At 36.6% G+C, this 14,730-nt stretch overlaps 1 long non-coding RNA gene across 1 annotated transcript in view; it reads left to right on the forward strand.

The window, feature by feature from the left end:
- LOC113458866 (uncharacterized) overlaps positions 1 to 14,730 on the forward strand; it is a 45,663-nt gene that overhangs the window by 15,096 nt on the left and 15,837 nt on the right. Inside the window, exon 2 of the long non-coding RNA XR_003379532.2 lies at positions 3,461 to 3,606. This is a non-coding gene — a long non-coding RNA (uncharacterized LOC113458866). The remainder of the gene's footprint in view (positions 1 to 3,460; positions 3,607 to 14,730) is intronic.

Here is a 14,730-nt window from a genome sequence, read left to right on the forward strand (position 1 = left end):
AACGTTCACTGCTTTCATGTGGGGCATTATTTCTACCTGAAATACTGTTTGGTTCCCTTCTTAAGATTTCCCAAATGCTTATTAACTCCAAGGCCTCTCTCATGTACTTTAAGCTTCCTCTGTTGAACCTGATCATGACTTTGTTTGCAGGTTTAGGAAACACTACAGAGCTATAGCAGGCTCAGCATGCTAACGACAACCAGCACCGTACCCACAAATCCTGGCAAACCCTGTAGTCTGAGGCTGTGTTTCTACCTTGGTAACATTTTGTTTTCAATTATTATTTTTTATTTAATAAGATTTTAAAAATGTTTCTATATGGTTTTTTTTTTTTTTTACTTGTAGAGGGATTTTTTTTTAAATTATACCATTGTTTTAGTTTTCAGAACATATATTTTTACCAGTTCATTTACAGCATGTTCTAACTGCTTATGATACTTAATAATATAAGTAACTATTAGATGAAAGTTTAAAAACAATATGCTTTGCGCACAGGCAATGATTTCAATGACATTTTTGGTGGGGTTGGAACAGAGAGGCTGCACACACACTCGCAATGGTTGTACTGAAATGATGTACCACAATGGTTCCAAAGGAGCTGTTACAATCTACCCAGTCAATGATCCATGAACAAAGAAAGATTTAGTCAATTTGAAACCAATACCTTCTAACATGTTAAAAATAAACAAGCAAATGGTCCTATGCTCTGCTGCTCCACAGAAATTTCCTCCTTTACTCACAGGTAATGCACCTATCTCCTGCCTCATCCTCATAGTGCTCCCTACTCTGTCTTCTGAAGTACTTGAAGGACTAAAAATAAGAAAATATTTTAGTCTGCTTTGATTATTTTGAAGTCTTGGGAAGAAGAATGGAAGATATGCAAATCAATATATTGTTGTGGTTTAACCCCTGTCTGCAACTAAGCCCCACAAAACTGCCCACTCATCCCCCCCACTGGGACGAGGGAGAAAATCAGAAGGTGAGAAGTGAGAAAAGTGAGAAAAATCAATGGGCTGACAGTTTAAATGCAAAACCTTTGCATGGAAACAAAACAAAACAAGGAATTCATTCACCGCTTCCTATCAGCAGGCAGGTGTTCAGCTATCCCCAGGAAAGCAGGGCTCCCTCACATATAACAAAGGTTTGGGAAAGACAACATCTGATGCAAGTTGTCATAGATCCAGTGAGTTCAAAATAATGCCCCTACTTTGCACATGTTTAGCTGATAGACATGTGAATCTTTACAATTATTTTAATATATATGAATATTCACTCACTCTATGCACCTTTTATCTGGTCTTGAGATTGGAGTTCTCACAGATTTGTTTATTATTTTGAAGGTTCTGAAATCAAATATTTCTGTTTCTTCTGTGATAATCTACCTAACCTAAAATACAATTATATCCATTTCTATACTTCTCTAAGAAATTCTTAATTTCTGTAGAAGACAGAGATTTTCAGGTCCATTTCTTTTCCATGTGTTTGATACTAGAATTTGATACTTAGTTTTTGTTGCTTTTACTAAGTTTCTTTTTAACCCATCTCTTTCTTATTCTTTTGCCACTTTTAGATACTTTGCTGTATTTTATGACTTTAGATTCAGGTAAACAAAAGTCAGTGCATTTCCAGATGCTGGTATAGAATAACTCCCGATCTGAACTTCTGTTTCAATTAAATGTTATAATTCTAACAATCACAAGAATTTCCCTGCTTGTCAGAATCCTCTTCTTCAGAAGATTTCTTCAACTACTGTAGATAAAGGTGATGTTATCTTTTTACCTTCCATGAGTAAAATCAGACATAAGAAGTGTTTTGAGGATGAGACATAATCAGTGTTTTGATTTCTTCACTATAGATGCACACAGTTACATCATGGTATAAGTCTTCATGTAGTAATTCAATATAAGGAATAAATAAGTGCAGCATCAACAGCATCAAAATAAGTTTTATACAGCAATTTAGTTGCCATAGCATTAGACTTTTCTGGGTCTTCTGCAGAAAGTGTGAAAACTCATTAAATTTTTTATATTTTTAAAAGAAGTTGGGTGATAACTGTAGAAGTTTGAAGGCTTCACATTTATTTCATTCCCTTTCTTTCTTAATATGAGGTGAGTTTGCTCACAGGATCATAGAACTATAGAATCATTAGGGCTGTAAAAGGCCCTTAAGACTGTCAAGTTCAATCATTCTACTAACACTGCCAACTCTACCTCTAAACCACGTCCCTAAGCGCCATGTCCCTAAGTCTATACCTCCAGGGATGAAAGACTCAAAGAACTTAATCTCACTTGTGTGAATATGGCATGAGCAGTGAGATATGCATTTAGGTTAAACAAGTGTAATATTAATAAACAATTATGAGAATGAAGTACTAAAGCTAGGTGTTACAGAAGCAAAAGGCCATAAAGTTGCCTTGTATATATACACCTCATTAAATTTTAGGCAAAAATCAACTCATATTCAAAACTGTCCAAGAGAACTCTGAATTGCAAAACACTATTTTAAAATGTAGTTAACTTTTATTACTTTCCTAGAATAGGCAGGAAAATATTCATAGTTTTTCAAACATTATTTTTCTCTCAAATGATATAATCCCTCATAAATATTATAAAATCTATCAAAATAAATATCTCATTGCTTTGTAATTGCATTTACAACTGATCTGATGGACTTTCTCAAAATATCTTGCAAAAAAGAACAATTTTTAGGCAATTGACCTTATATATGTATGTGAATTTGTATGTATAGATGATGGAGGTATATATAGATTCTGTGCAAAAAAGGTGTTATTAAAGATAAAAATATTGTTGAGTGTAGATTTCAAAATCCTTACAAGAACTCAGCAGATGCCACTGAGTTTTACAGAAAAGTCTATAAACATACCAGCATGAACTGCAGTATGTTCTCCAATTCTAAAAACAAGTTAATGTGTGGCATTTCAATGCCTTTTTTCTTTTTATATTTTGTTATTTCTTGGCTTTAAAAAAGAAAATTCACATAAATTTACAACTTTGAACTTAAACATATTTTGACTTTCTTACATTTATTATAATTTAAATAATGCAGAAATTCAACTATAATGAAGTTCAAAATCGTGTTTGGGGCTTATGAAAAATGTGATATGACAAAATGATACAAGAAATTCTGTTCCACAGGAATCATGACAGAACAACAGACAGAGGACAAAGTTTAGCTTACAAACTGGTTTCCTAAACTCTTGGGTTTGATAATGCTACTTGTGCTATAGCATAAAAATACTTTTTATGCTTTTATAAATGACTATTCCCAAGAGAAAAGTAGTAGAACTGAGACTTTCTTTGATGCCTTTACTGCTGTGAAGGAGATTTCCTACACCAACTCAAAGAGGCAGAAGACCAAGCACATAAGAGTTTCATCACTATAAAAGGAGACGGCATAAGGTGTCCCAATTTTTGACTTTGAAAATCTGTTCCCTATGCAGCTGATGGCACGGTGACTATTCTGTTACATGGTGACTTCTGAGATTCTAACATTTGCTTTTGTTCTCTGCTGGAAGGAAAACAGAAGCCTTTGTGAAGTACGATATTATATTGGTATTCAGGGCAAATACAGGACCTTCAGTGTGAGGTGAGTGCTCTTGTCCCCTTGAATGTGAGGGGTTTTGAATTGTTTTGAATTGAGCAGGATAAGAACTTGATCCTCAGCCTCCCATGTGTTTGTATCTTAGGCTTCCAACATAAGAGTCGTGCTACTCCTCTTTTTCCACTGACACTGTGCCTTAGCTTAGTGAAACCTTTACCATGAGAAAGTGCATCTCTGGGAAATACACTAGAGATGTTAAAGTTGATATTAAATTCACTACTCTGATGAATTCTGGTGTTTGCTTTATTAAAGGAAAAGAAACACTTCTGAATATTTTGGGAGCCTCTTCTTGGTTTTGAACCCAAATTCAAGCAGAGAAAGGATATACAGTAGGGAAAAATTGATTAATAATTTTACACATGTGGATTTATTTCTCATTAATTGTCTTTTTTAAAGTACCTAACGTGTTTCTTTCCATTATAAGCAGTAGGATGGCATATGGTTTAGTTCTGAAATGATAAATTTTTTATTATATATTGTTTTGATATATACATTTCTTATGTGTTGGATTTCCTTTGTTGCATTTGTTTTGTGGAAAAGCAAAACCTTCCAGTGTAGTAACAGTCTTTCCATTCCATAGAGAATCAATAAAATTTCTAGTTTCTTCTTCTGTCTAGTTAGACTTTGTCAAATGTATAATATGCACCTGCAAGCCCTTCTGGTGTTCAATTTTTTTTTTGCTGCAAGCACAATAAGAAAAAATATAATATGCTTTTATTTAGCAAATGAAAAATGAGAACTTGGACACTTAATTATGGTGAACTGAAAATGTGAATGCTGAGAGGGTTTATCAATATTTCTGGGATTTTAATTTTTTTTTTTAAGAGAAGCATGCAATAGAACCAATATATCTACTTAAAGGCAAATGGGGCTGCTTTTCTCACTAAGTAAATCATGCCTAGTGAAAATGCTTGTTCACCCTGATTTTGAAATACTAGAAAATGAAATAATAATTCTAAAGAATAATACCAAAATTCTAAAGAAGACAATACTTCTACCAAACAACATTAAGAATACTGCTTCAATTAACTTCCACCAGTTAGGTTCATTGTGTTGAATACTCAGTTTCAGAGCTGATTTTTTTCCTCTGTCTCTTTACTGAATTTACTGTCTTTTGAGTTGTAGAACCATATGGTTATGGAAAGCTACTTTGAGGAAAGAAAATTTTAAAAATTCTGACCTTGTGCTAAAACAAATTTAAGCTGTCCTAAGTCAGTATATGAAAGTACTTATATGGCATTTTGAAATAGAAACAAATAATGTTTTAATGTTATTACTCCACAACTCACAAAAAATGAGACTATTTATTTTATGTATACAATGGGAGATAACAGTACTGCTGCACAAAATAATAAAAATACAGATAGGCAAATTGGATATTTATTCTTGCAGAGTAGAAACAAAGGAGTACTCTCAAAGGAAATGAAAAGCAATTAATGTAAAATTTATTAAAAAACCAGATTTTTGCTTGTTTCTCGATTTACACAAAAATGTCTAATCAGACTATGGAAGTCATTTGATCAAATAAACCACTATCAACATAAGACCCTTTTTTTTTTTTTTTAATGAGTGTTTTACAGTGCTGAAAATTCCTACATAAAATAAATTTTTGAACTTACTTTTGTTGCCTTAAAACATTGAAGAAGTAGTAATTTTGCATTATAATGAGAAATTTCTGGGTTTTTTTCTTTTAATATTTTTTATATCATTTATAAAACAGAAAATGAGATTTGCTATTGGTTATTTTTCTTCTCTAGTGTATTTTTTCTTATGGTGTTACAAAAAGATATTATTTTCCTCCCCTTTTTAGCATTCAGTTTTCAGAAAACAACAGAAAAGTTTATTGAAACTGTTTTAGCATAATTTGAATTCAATGGGAATATAATTAAATAAAATCAAATCTTTTTATTTCCTTGCACTACATAAAACTGACCTTTATAAATCCCTATGATTTTAGTAGTGAAAGACACATTGGGAAAAGAAAAATCTCCATCATCATTAGGGAAATATAACCAACAAATAAACCAGGCCCATTTCAGCATTTTGCCGTAAAAAATTTAATCCAGTCTTGATCATCAAGATTCATAATGGTGTGCTTTGTTTCAATTTTCAGATTTTGTAACTGTTCTGAAAGAAAAACACTGTAATTAATCAGAAAAAATCAAAAGAATGTTCAGCAATATATTTCATAGTCCAAGTTTATTGGACATAATTAGTGTGATTTGGCTTTTTCATTTTTCACAAGTCACACTGATACACAAGAAAATGTATTACAGTCATGGCATGAATTTTTCAAACTTCAGCTGAGAAATTGGTTTCCACAGCACTTTTTATGTTACAAAAATTTTTTAGACATTCAAAGGAATTCCTAATATCTAATGTATTTCTGGTGATAAAAGCTGTAAACATGGGGCATGAGTTCCCTTTTCTTTGCCTGGGTCTCACAAAAGGCTACTCGTGGATGCCAGCAAATCACAGATAAGACTAGTTCATAGAAAAATAGGCTTAGAAGGGATTGTAAATTGCTTTACAGCCCCTCCCCAAATGGCAATGTGAGTAAAAGACAACTTTTCTCATAATATAAAATAAAAATCTTCATTCATGGAGAATCATAGCCTTTTCAGGCAATCTATTCTAGCAGGTTTGGGAGTAGTGAGCTTAGGTAGGCTCACAGACATTTTTAGATGTTAAGTCTGCAGTGCTACTCCTTTGGCTTACCTGTGAAATTTCAAATATAACCCGCTCTGAGGGCAGCAGTGTGATGGTGAAATACTCTTCAGCTGGTTTCTTGGCTTCCATAGCTGAGAAAAGCCTCAGAGATCTTTGTATGTCAGTTTGAAAAATAACCATGATCTCAGATGTATTTTCAGTATCTGCTTTCCAAATTTCTATTTTTTGAGTGCAACTTCTGCTTTTCTTGTTATAATCAACCTAAAATCTCTGTGCTTTGGTAAAGTAAAAAGTGCTGGTTGCATTTAAATTTTTTCTGACATTTCCAATGCATTGCCCATGCTTTAGAAATCGTTATTTATTTCACTGTTAATATTGAAATAAAATATAGTAGAGTAGAAGACAAATCCTTGGGTAACAACAGCTTTGAGTATTTTATTGATCAAGTATTCCACAAAGCTCTGCAATTCCTCTGCAATTTTGATCAGAGTTTGATATTAGCATGTGCCAGAAAAATGGAAGAAATGTTTTCTTACAGTCATTCTCCAAGGCCTGTTTGGCAAAGCGCAAGTAAAGGGGACACAAATCACATATTTTCATCTCATTACCTTTGTTCCAGCCACAACATTTGTCCCCTCCTTTTAATAGATGACATTTCAAGAAGCTACCAGACACATTCTATCATATATTCCTGCATCTGACAGTGGCTTGCATACCTGAAATCTGTGAAAAGATTAATGGAACATTGATAATTCTCACACAGCCCATCAACTTACAGATCAGGGAGTTTCTGAGCTAATGTTTTGATGCAACATTTTTTTTTTTTTTTGGTTACATGGAATTCCAATAAAGTAATTCTTATATATGTATTTTTGTCCTTTATTCTTTATGGTGATATTTTTGTCAATCAGGTGTGAAAAAATTATCTCTTTTTTTTCTTTTAAAATGTCCCCCTTCCTTAGGATATCCTTTGAGAATGAATGGTTGCTCCATATTCAGTTTTTTTAGTTGTGTCCATGATGTCATGGTTACCTTTCATAAATACCTTTCAATATTTTTTTTACAGAATTATGCATCCTAATTTATTTAATCAAAACTTAATCAAGATGTTGATCATCTGCGTAATGTTTTATTGTACTTTTTTGAGTTTACTTTTAGGATAGAAAGAAGAGGACTACATGCAAGATATTACTATTAAAAGAGCTAAACCATTGTAGTATAACTTAATGTTTTGGGGTTTTTACTTTCTCCTAAAACTCTTAGTATTTTTTATTTGCTGTCTTAACTGCTATACATGAAAAAGTTGCTGACTTCAGACAACAATTCAAGTCTTATGTTTAAGGACAGAAGGTTTACATTAGACATTAGGAAAAAGTTCTTCACTATGAGGTTGGTGAGCACTGGAACAGGCTGTCCCATCCTCGGAAATTTTCAAGACTGAATTGGGTGGGACTCTCAGCAAACTGGTCTAGTGAAAAGTGGCATAGGAAGTTGGAAGTAGATTATATTTAAGCTCCCTTCCAACCCTAACATTTCTATGATTTTATTCTAAGAGGAAAAAAAAATATTTTTGAAGGCAGATTAGGTAAAGCTTTCATCATCTTAAACAAAACTGCTTGATTTGATAACAGAGTGAAATGGTCTTTACATTTAGTACAACTGAGGCAGGGTCAGCATCCCACCCCTTGTTTGCTATTTAATGCTATGCAAATCTGTGTCTAGCATTGTAAGCAGTTCCAGTACAAGCAAATTAAAAATGGGATGGCTGAGTGGCAGTTTAAAAGAAAACTCACATCTCACCTCTGCTCCCCTGTTTCTGTGCACCTGGGATGTGTTTGGTGATGTAACAGTTGGATTTAGCCACAGCAAGTCAGGAGATTACTGAGATCTTGTGCACACTTGGGACCAGGACCAGGACAATATCAGGAGTGAGAAGTGGCCATTGTATTATGGCTGTAGTGGGACTCACAGGTACTTGGTTCTTTATTTTCTAGTGATGTGAACACTCTGAGGTCGTTATCCAGTAGAACAGGGGAACTGCTGGACAGATTTCAGATGACTCAACGACTGTGAAAGAAACAGCTTCAGCTGAGGAGAAGAAATAATGAAATTTTACCTTAATGATTCAATTTAAATTTTCTAGTTTTAAACAAGCTCAAAGGTACTTTTAAGCTTAAATAAAGTAGGCAGAGTACAGAGATTAGGAAGGTTTGCATAGAGACCTGAATTTTCTAGGTCTCAGCCCAGAAACCAAAAGCTTAATGTTTATTTGGTTTATTTGAAATGCATTTGATCCTATTTTTCATCTGCATTGATTTTTTATTTTTACAGTTAATGAAAATAATTTATGTAAGTTGATGCTGAAAACTTCTGCTATAGGGACAGCTTTATAACAAAGGAAGCAGTAGAAGCTTCCAAACACATCTGCCACTGTGACACCCATTTATAAGTGTGTTGTCTGCAGATTGAAGGAGGTGATTCTTTACTTCTGCTCAGCACTTGTGAAACACATCTGGAGTGCTGAATCCGCCAGTATGAAATGAGAATACAAGAGAGTAGAACAAATCCAGCAAACTGATGCTAAAATATTGAAGTGCTGGAGTAGCTGACATAGGAATATAGAGATGGGACTATTCATCCTGGAGAAAAGAGGGTTCAGGGGAAAATTATAAATGGGAAAAATAACTGATGGGAGGAATAAAGAAGACAGACATAAACTCTCCTCACTGGTGTCCAGTGGCTACAAGCTGAAATATAGAAATTCTGAATAAACATAAGGAAAAAAGTTTTCCATAACTGTGGCTGAACACTGGAACAGGTTCTCCCGAAAGGCTGAGGGGTCACCATCTCAAAACCCAACCAGACATGATCCTGGGAAACCTGCTGTACCTGACCACACTTAAGCAAAAGGCCTGGATTAGATGCTCTGCAGAGAGGCTTTCCAACCTCAGCTGTTCAGTGAGTCTGTTTCCCATTGTAGCACAAATGACTGACTGTTTCAGTTCTTGTGAACATGTCAAGATCTCTTTGACAGTCTCAATGTTTTACAGAAGTGCCATGGTAGTCGTGGTTATTTGGGGCAATAACATGTGGGAGTTTTGAGATGTTTCATGTTAATGTATGACATAGATGCTACAAACATGACTGATTCTTCAGAAGGATAGTAAACTAAGCTGGTTTAAAATTATGTTGAAGCACACTGAATTTATCCTTTATATGAGAAATGTTAAGCATTTCTACTCTTCCATAGATTTTCAAGCATGACTTTGCAGATAAATGTGAAAATCCTGAAAAATTTTAAGGTGACAGTTTTCCATTTCTGCTTTGGATTTTTCAATGACCAGAATGAAATTGCTAAAGAATGAATCTATGCTAAATAAAATACTTTACTTTACTTAAAAATATATAATCAATTTACAGAAAAGCTGAATTTGCAAGTGTAGATTACTCTCTTCCATAAAAGAGATTAGGAGTATTATTTCAAAGATGGAATTTTTTTCTTTTTTTTTTCTTTTTTCCTTTTTGGTACTTGACAATTTTTTTTAAATTAGGAAGCAAATATTAAAATTTATGAATACTGAGTGGACAGCTTAGGTAGTTCATATGTGGATAAGTTTATTTGGGCAATGTTTCCTAAAAGTGACATTTATAGCCATCAGCACTTAGATTCCATTTTCAAGCCAAGCGGAGTGTCAGTAATTGGTGCACCATACTGCCATGTAGTAGTTCATAAAGCAGAGCTGGCTAAAAAGCAACATTACACTTTCCAGATTTTTTTTAAGGGTTTTTGTTCTGAATCAGCCCAAATGAACAAATAAGAAAAAATCTAGAATTTCCTGTGAGCTGGAAGCTTCCCAAATTTTGCAGCTGCTCAGAGAAATGAGCACTGAGCTGTGATACTGGCAAAAATGCAAAACCTGTCAAACTGCATGCACTGATTGTAAGATGCACAGTGTTGAGCCCCTTCTCATAATTGCCTCATGTATTTCTAGTGCTGTACCTTGGCCTTTCTCCTTTTTCAGGACTTCACATGCCAGACAGTTAGTTGGTGGTGTGTTAATGTGGTAACCAGCTGCTCCTTGCACACGGGTCAAGGGGTAGACAAGGATCCAGGGCTTTGCACAACAGCTGGGGCAGTGCTTCTCAGGGAAAGGTCTATGCTGACAATATCCCTTTAGAAGGCATATTACTTGGTTCCCATGTGTCTTTTAAAAACCTCTCTTATCATGTAACCCCATGTGGCTCTCCAGTTGCGCTACATCACCCGCTCTTCTGATTGATTTCTCAGCACACAACTTGATACAGCATATCCCCACAAGCTAAGGAAAATGAAATTTTACCAGCTGAAAATACATGTTTAGCTGAGGAGGTGAGGGAGGTGTCCATTTTGAGTTATTCTCATGTGTTGTACTAAACTTTGAAATGAAGGTGGGAATAGTTTCTGGTGCTGAGGTATTCTCACTGTAATAAAGCAGTAAATTAATATTTTCTGGTCAATTTTCTATTTCAATTTTCTATTTCCTTAGAAAATATATGAATATCTGCACTGCTGCAATTTAAATAGATTCAAAGGAAGAAGATGCTAATAGTGTCAGTGATACATGTCAGATATTGTCAGATGACAATCAGTCCGGTGGAAGAATCAGTATTGTTAAGAGATTTCGGAGCCACAGGGAAAAGACAAGCAGCATCCATAAGAGAGCACAATCTCACATATATAATATGTACAAATATTGGTCACACAAAATTAATTATATTATTTATGGTTTTTATCTGAAGAAGTATTTAGAAAGCCATCTTTTGGAGCACTTTTATCAAGAAAATATACTGGTTAGGGAAACTAAAATTTAGGAACTATGAGCCACAAAACTAGAACCGTGACCTAAAACCACAGTGAACTTATTAATGTAAAAGAAATGGAGTAGAAGTCAAGCCTGGCTTCATAGGAGAAGGAGGAGAAGAAAAACACAATTAAATACATCTTACAAACAGCCTGAGGTAGCCTGATGGGGCGATATGAATGAAAGGGAAGAAAAAATTTAGCTTGATACAAAAGGGCAGAGGAAGCACAGAAGGAACTAAGGGAAAGAAAGAACAACAAAAGGGATGACAGCACTTTCCTTTATTCTGTTAAACCATGATTTATAGATTTTCCTAAAAGTTAGTATCAGTTGCAGAGCAGAAAAATACATAGTAGTTAACTGGCAAATTAAAACATGTAGGAGTCACAAATTTAATTTCTCTATTGCTCAATTTTTCTCTTCTATCATGCACATTTTTACACATGGTGTCTTTAAAATCCAGGGGGAAAATTAAACCCACTCAAGATGTCCCCCCACCCTTTCTGATACTGGAGGAAACACTAGGAGAGAGTGTAAGATGGAATCAAAATTTATGGAAAAATCACAATAATCACAGCAATATTAATGAAAGAGAGTGTTTTACCCAAAAAAGAGTATTCACCACTCAACAAAGGAAAAGATTTCCCAAAGACAGCTCCAGCTGTGGTATTCCCAGACAAAGGTGAAATAGCCACTGGCTTCTGGCTGAGCCATGTTGTATAGAGGAAAGCAGAGGCAGTAAAGCCAGGGAGGGTCATGGTTTAACTTCCCTCCCCCAATCCCCAGCCCAAACACAACGGAAATACAAGGACAAGACAAAACTTGGTGGGACCTGACAGGGCTCTGAAGCAGGTCAGAGGAACTTTTCCTTGGCCTGACTTTACAGGAGTGGGACTGGAGCACTTGACGGTTCCACGGCAGCTTGGTCACCATCTGCAGCTCTGCTGTGGTCACCACTGCTGCAGCTCTGCTGTGGTCACCCCTGCTGCAGCTTGGGGTCCCCATGGTTCAGCTGGGCTCTGCTCCTCACCCACTCTCTTTTCCTTTTCCTCAGAGCAGTGTCTTGGGCTTGCCTGCACTGTCTTTTAGCACCAAAGCTGGAAAGCTGCAGCTCAGAGGAATGGGAAGGGGACTGTCAGCAGCAGAGAGGGGCTAGCTTCGACCGTGAAACCTGAACACCCCATCCCTTGAGCCCTGAAAGACCGTGCCCCTTCTGCTTCCAGCTCCATCTTCTTCCTGCTTAAACCATGCCTCTGCCATGATGTGGGTAGTATGAAACCAAACAGCGCTAGAAACTCCACTCCACATGATATTATCCACCTCTTTTTCTATACCACCAAGGTCATGTCCAGATCTTATACCTTTCAACTATATACACACACACACATATATATATGCAGAGATATATAATTATACACAAGCACAGGTATTGTTTCAATAGTCACTGGCAATCCACCTAAGATGTTTGTTGAACTCATTTAGTCCATGACTGGTGTAACTGGAGCAATCCATACTCATTGTCCATGGTATTGATGACATACAATGGCCGTGTTATTTAGGCACTGATATCACATATGCAATCAAACATTGCAGGCTGTTCTCAACCAAAGATCAAATTCCTGTGAGTTATACATCCTGCTTCCCTGTCCCTCTGTATTACCCACCAAGTGCACCCCAGACCTTGACAAAAACAGTGTCATAGATGGGTTTGCTCTTGCTTGAGCCAAGACTAATCTGAACTGTCATCCCAACACTCTTCTAATGTTCACCATGGGGCCTATATCTCCTTCTATGGTACACAGGGGTTTTGATTGGCCAGGTCCAGCTTGATTGGTAGAGCCTCCAGGGTTAACTAACCAGGTGGCCTTCACTAAATGTAGATCCCAATGTCTGATCCCACCATCCATTGCTTTCAATGTGCTTTTTAACAGTTCCATTCTACTTTACCAGTGCCTGGGGAATATGATTGGGAATATGAATCACCCACTCAATACTGTGCTCTGTGGACCAGATATCTATGAGTTTGTTTTTGAAATTAGTCCCATTGTCTGACTTTGGGATTTTTTTGGGTGCTGGATTTGCTTTTCAAGGTTCAGGATGGTGTTAGAGGTATGGTGTGAGGCACAGGGTACGCCTCCAGCCATCCCTTAGTTGTCTCCACCATTTTCAACACATAAATAAACCTTGGCAGGTTTGCAGAAGTATGATGGAGGAGTGTGATTGCAGGAGTGTGATGTAATCAATTTGGCAAGCCTCCCCATATTTATGTTTTGACCATTGTCCCCAATATCAAGGGGGCTTCACCAACATGCTTGATCACATCACAAGTTTCACAATTATGAATAACCTCGGAAATAGCGTTCATGGTCAAATCCATCCCTCAATTGTGAGCCCATCTGTATATTGCATCCCTTTGCTGACAACCTGGGGCATCATGGGCCCACTGAGCCAGAAATATCTCACCCTTGTTTTGCCAGTCCAGATCCACCCGAGCCACTTTTATCTTGGCAGATTGATCCACCTGTCCATTATTGCATGCTCTGCAGGAGCCCAACTCTTGGCCACTGTACATGTGCATTTACATGTACTTGCACAGACAACTTCTCTATCCAGGCAGGGAAGTCTTGCCACAGTTCAACAGCCCAGATGGCTTTTTCCTCTGTGCTACCAACTGGCCTTTTTCCATCTGCCTAGCCAAACTCAGAGAGCATTTGTTATCACCCACGAGTCAGTGCAGAGGTAGAGTGGTGGCCATTTCTCTCATTCAGTGATATCTAAAGCCAGCTGGATGGCTTTCAGCTCTGTGACCTGACTGGATCCACCTTGTACCCCAATAGCTTCTGAGACTCACCATGCAGGACTCCATAAAGCAATTTTTAGTTCTCAGTTTTTCCCTAGCGGTATAACAGGAACCATCAGTGAAGACAGTGTGTTGCTTTTCATTTTCAAGCATCTGATTGTATGGTGGGGTCTCCTCAGCACTTGTCACTTGTTCCTCATTCTCTTCTGATGATAGTATAAAATTTTCATCTCCATGTCAATTTGTGATGGTCTCCAAGAGCCCTGCATGACTGGGAATCCCTATTTGTGCTCACTGTGTGATCTAAAGGATCCACTCTCTCCACAGGGCATGATGGCATGATGTATATAAATGTTCCCTGACAGTCGAAGAGTCAGGAGAAGCTCTGCTTTCATGCCAATCACTTCTGAAGCAGCTCAAATTCCTTCATAAAGTGATAAGAACTCTTTTTCAGTTGGAGTTTAAAAGGGCTCATATTCTTTGTATCCCAAACTCCACTACCCCAGTGGCTGTGCTCAAGTCTCCCTGGGTACTTTTTGCTAGGGGTCCTTCCTTGGAAAGGACTCCTCTCCTTCTCTGGTGTGGAGTTCCTTTCATCACATCATGTTCTTACTCTCCCAAGGGCTACTTCATGGTCAATCTCCTGTTTAATTTGTTCAAAAGCTTGTCGTTTTTTGGGACCCCATTTGAAATAATTTCTGTTTCATAAGGTAGAGAAGGTTTACAATCTGTCTGTTCTCTGGGATATACATTGTCCAAAACCCCATGGTACCTAGGAAAGCTTGTGTTTCCTTCTTG

Source organism: Zonotrichia albicollis, chromosome 3 (genome assembly GCF_047830755.1).
Source record: "Zonotrichia albicollis isolate bZonAlb1 chromosome 3, bZonAlb1.hap1, whole genome shotgun sequence".
NCBI lineage: Eukaryota > Metazoa > Chordata > Aves > Passeriformes > Passerellidae > Zonotrichia > Zonotrichia albicollis.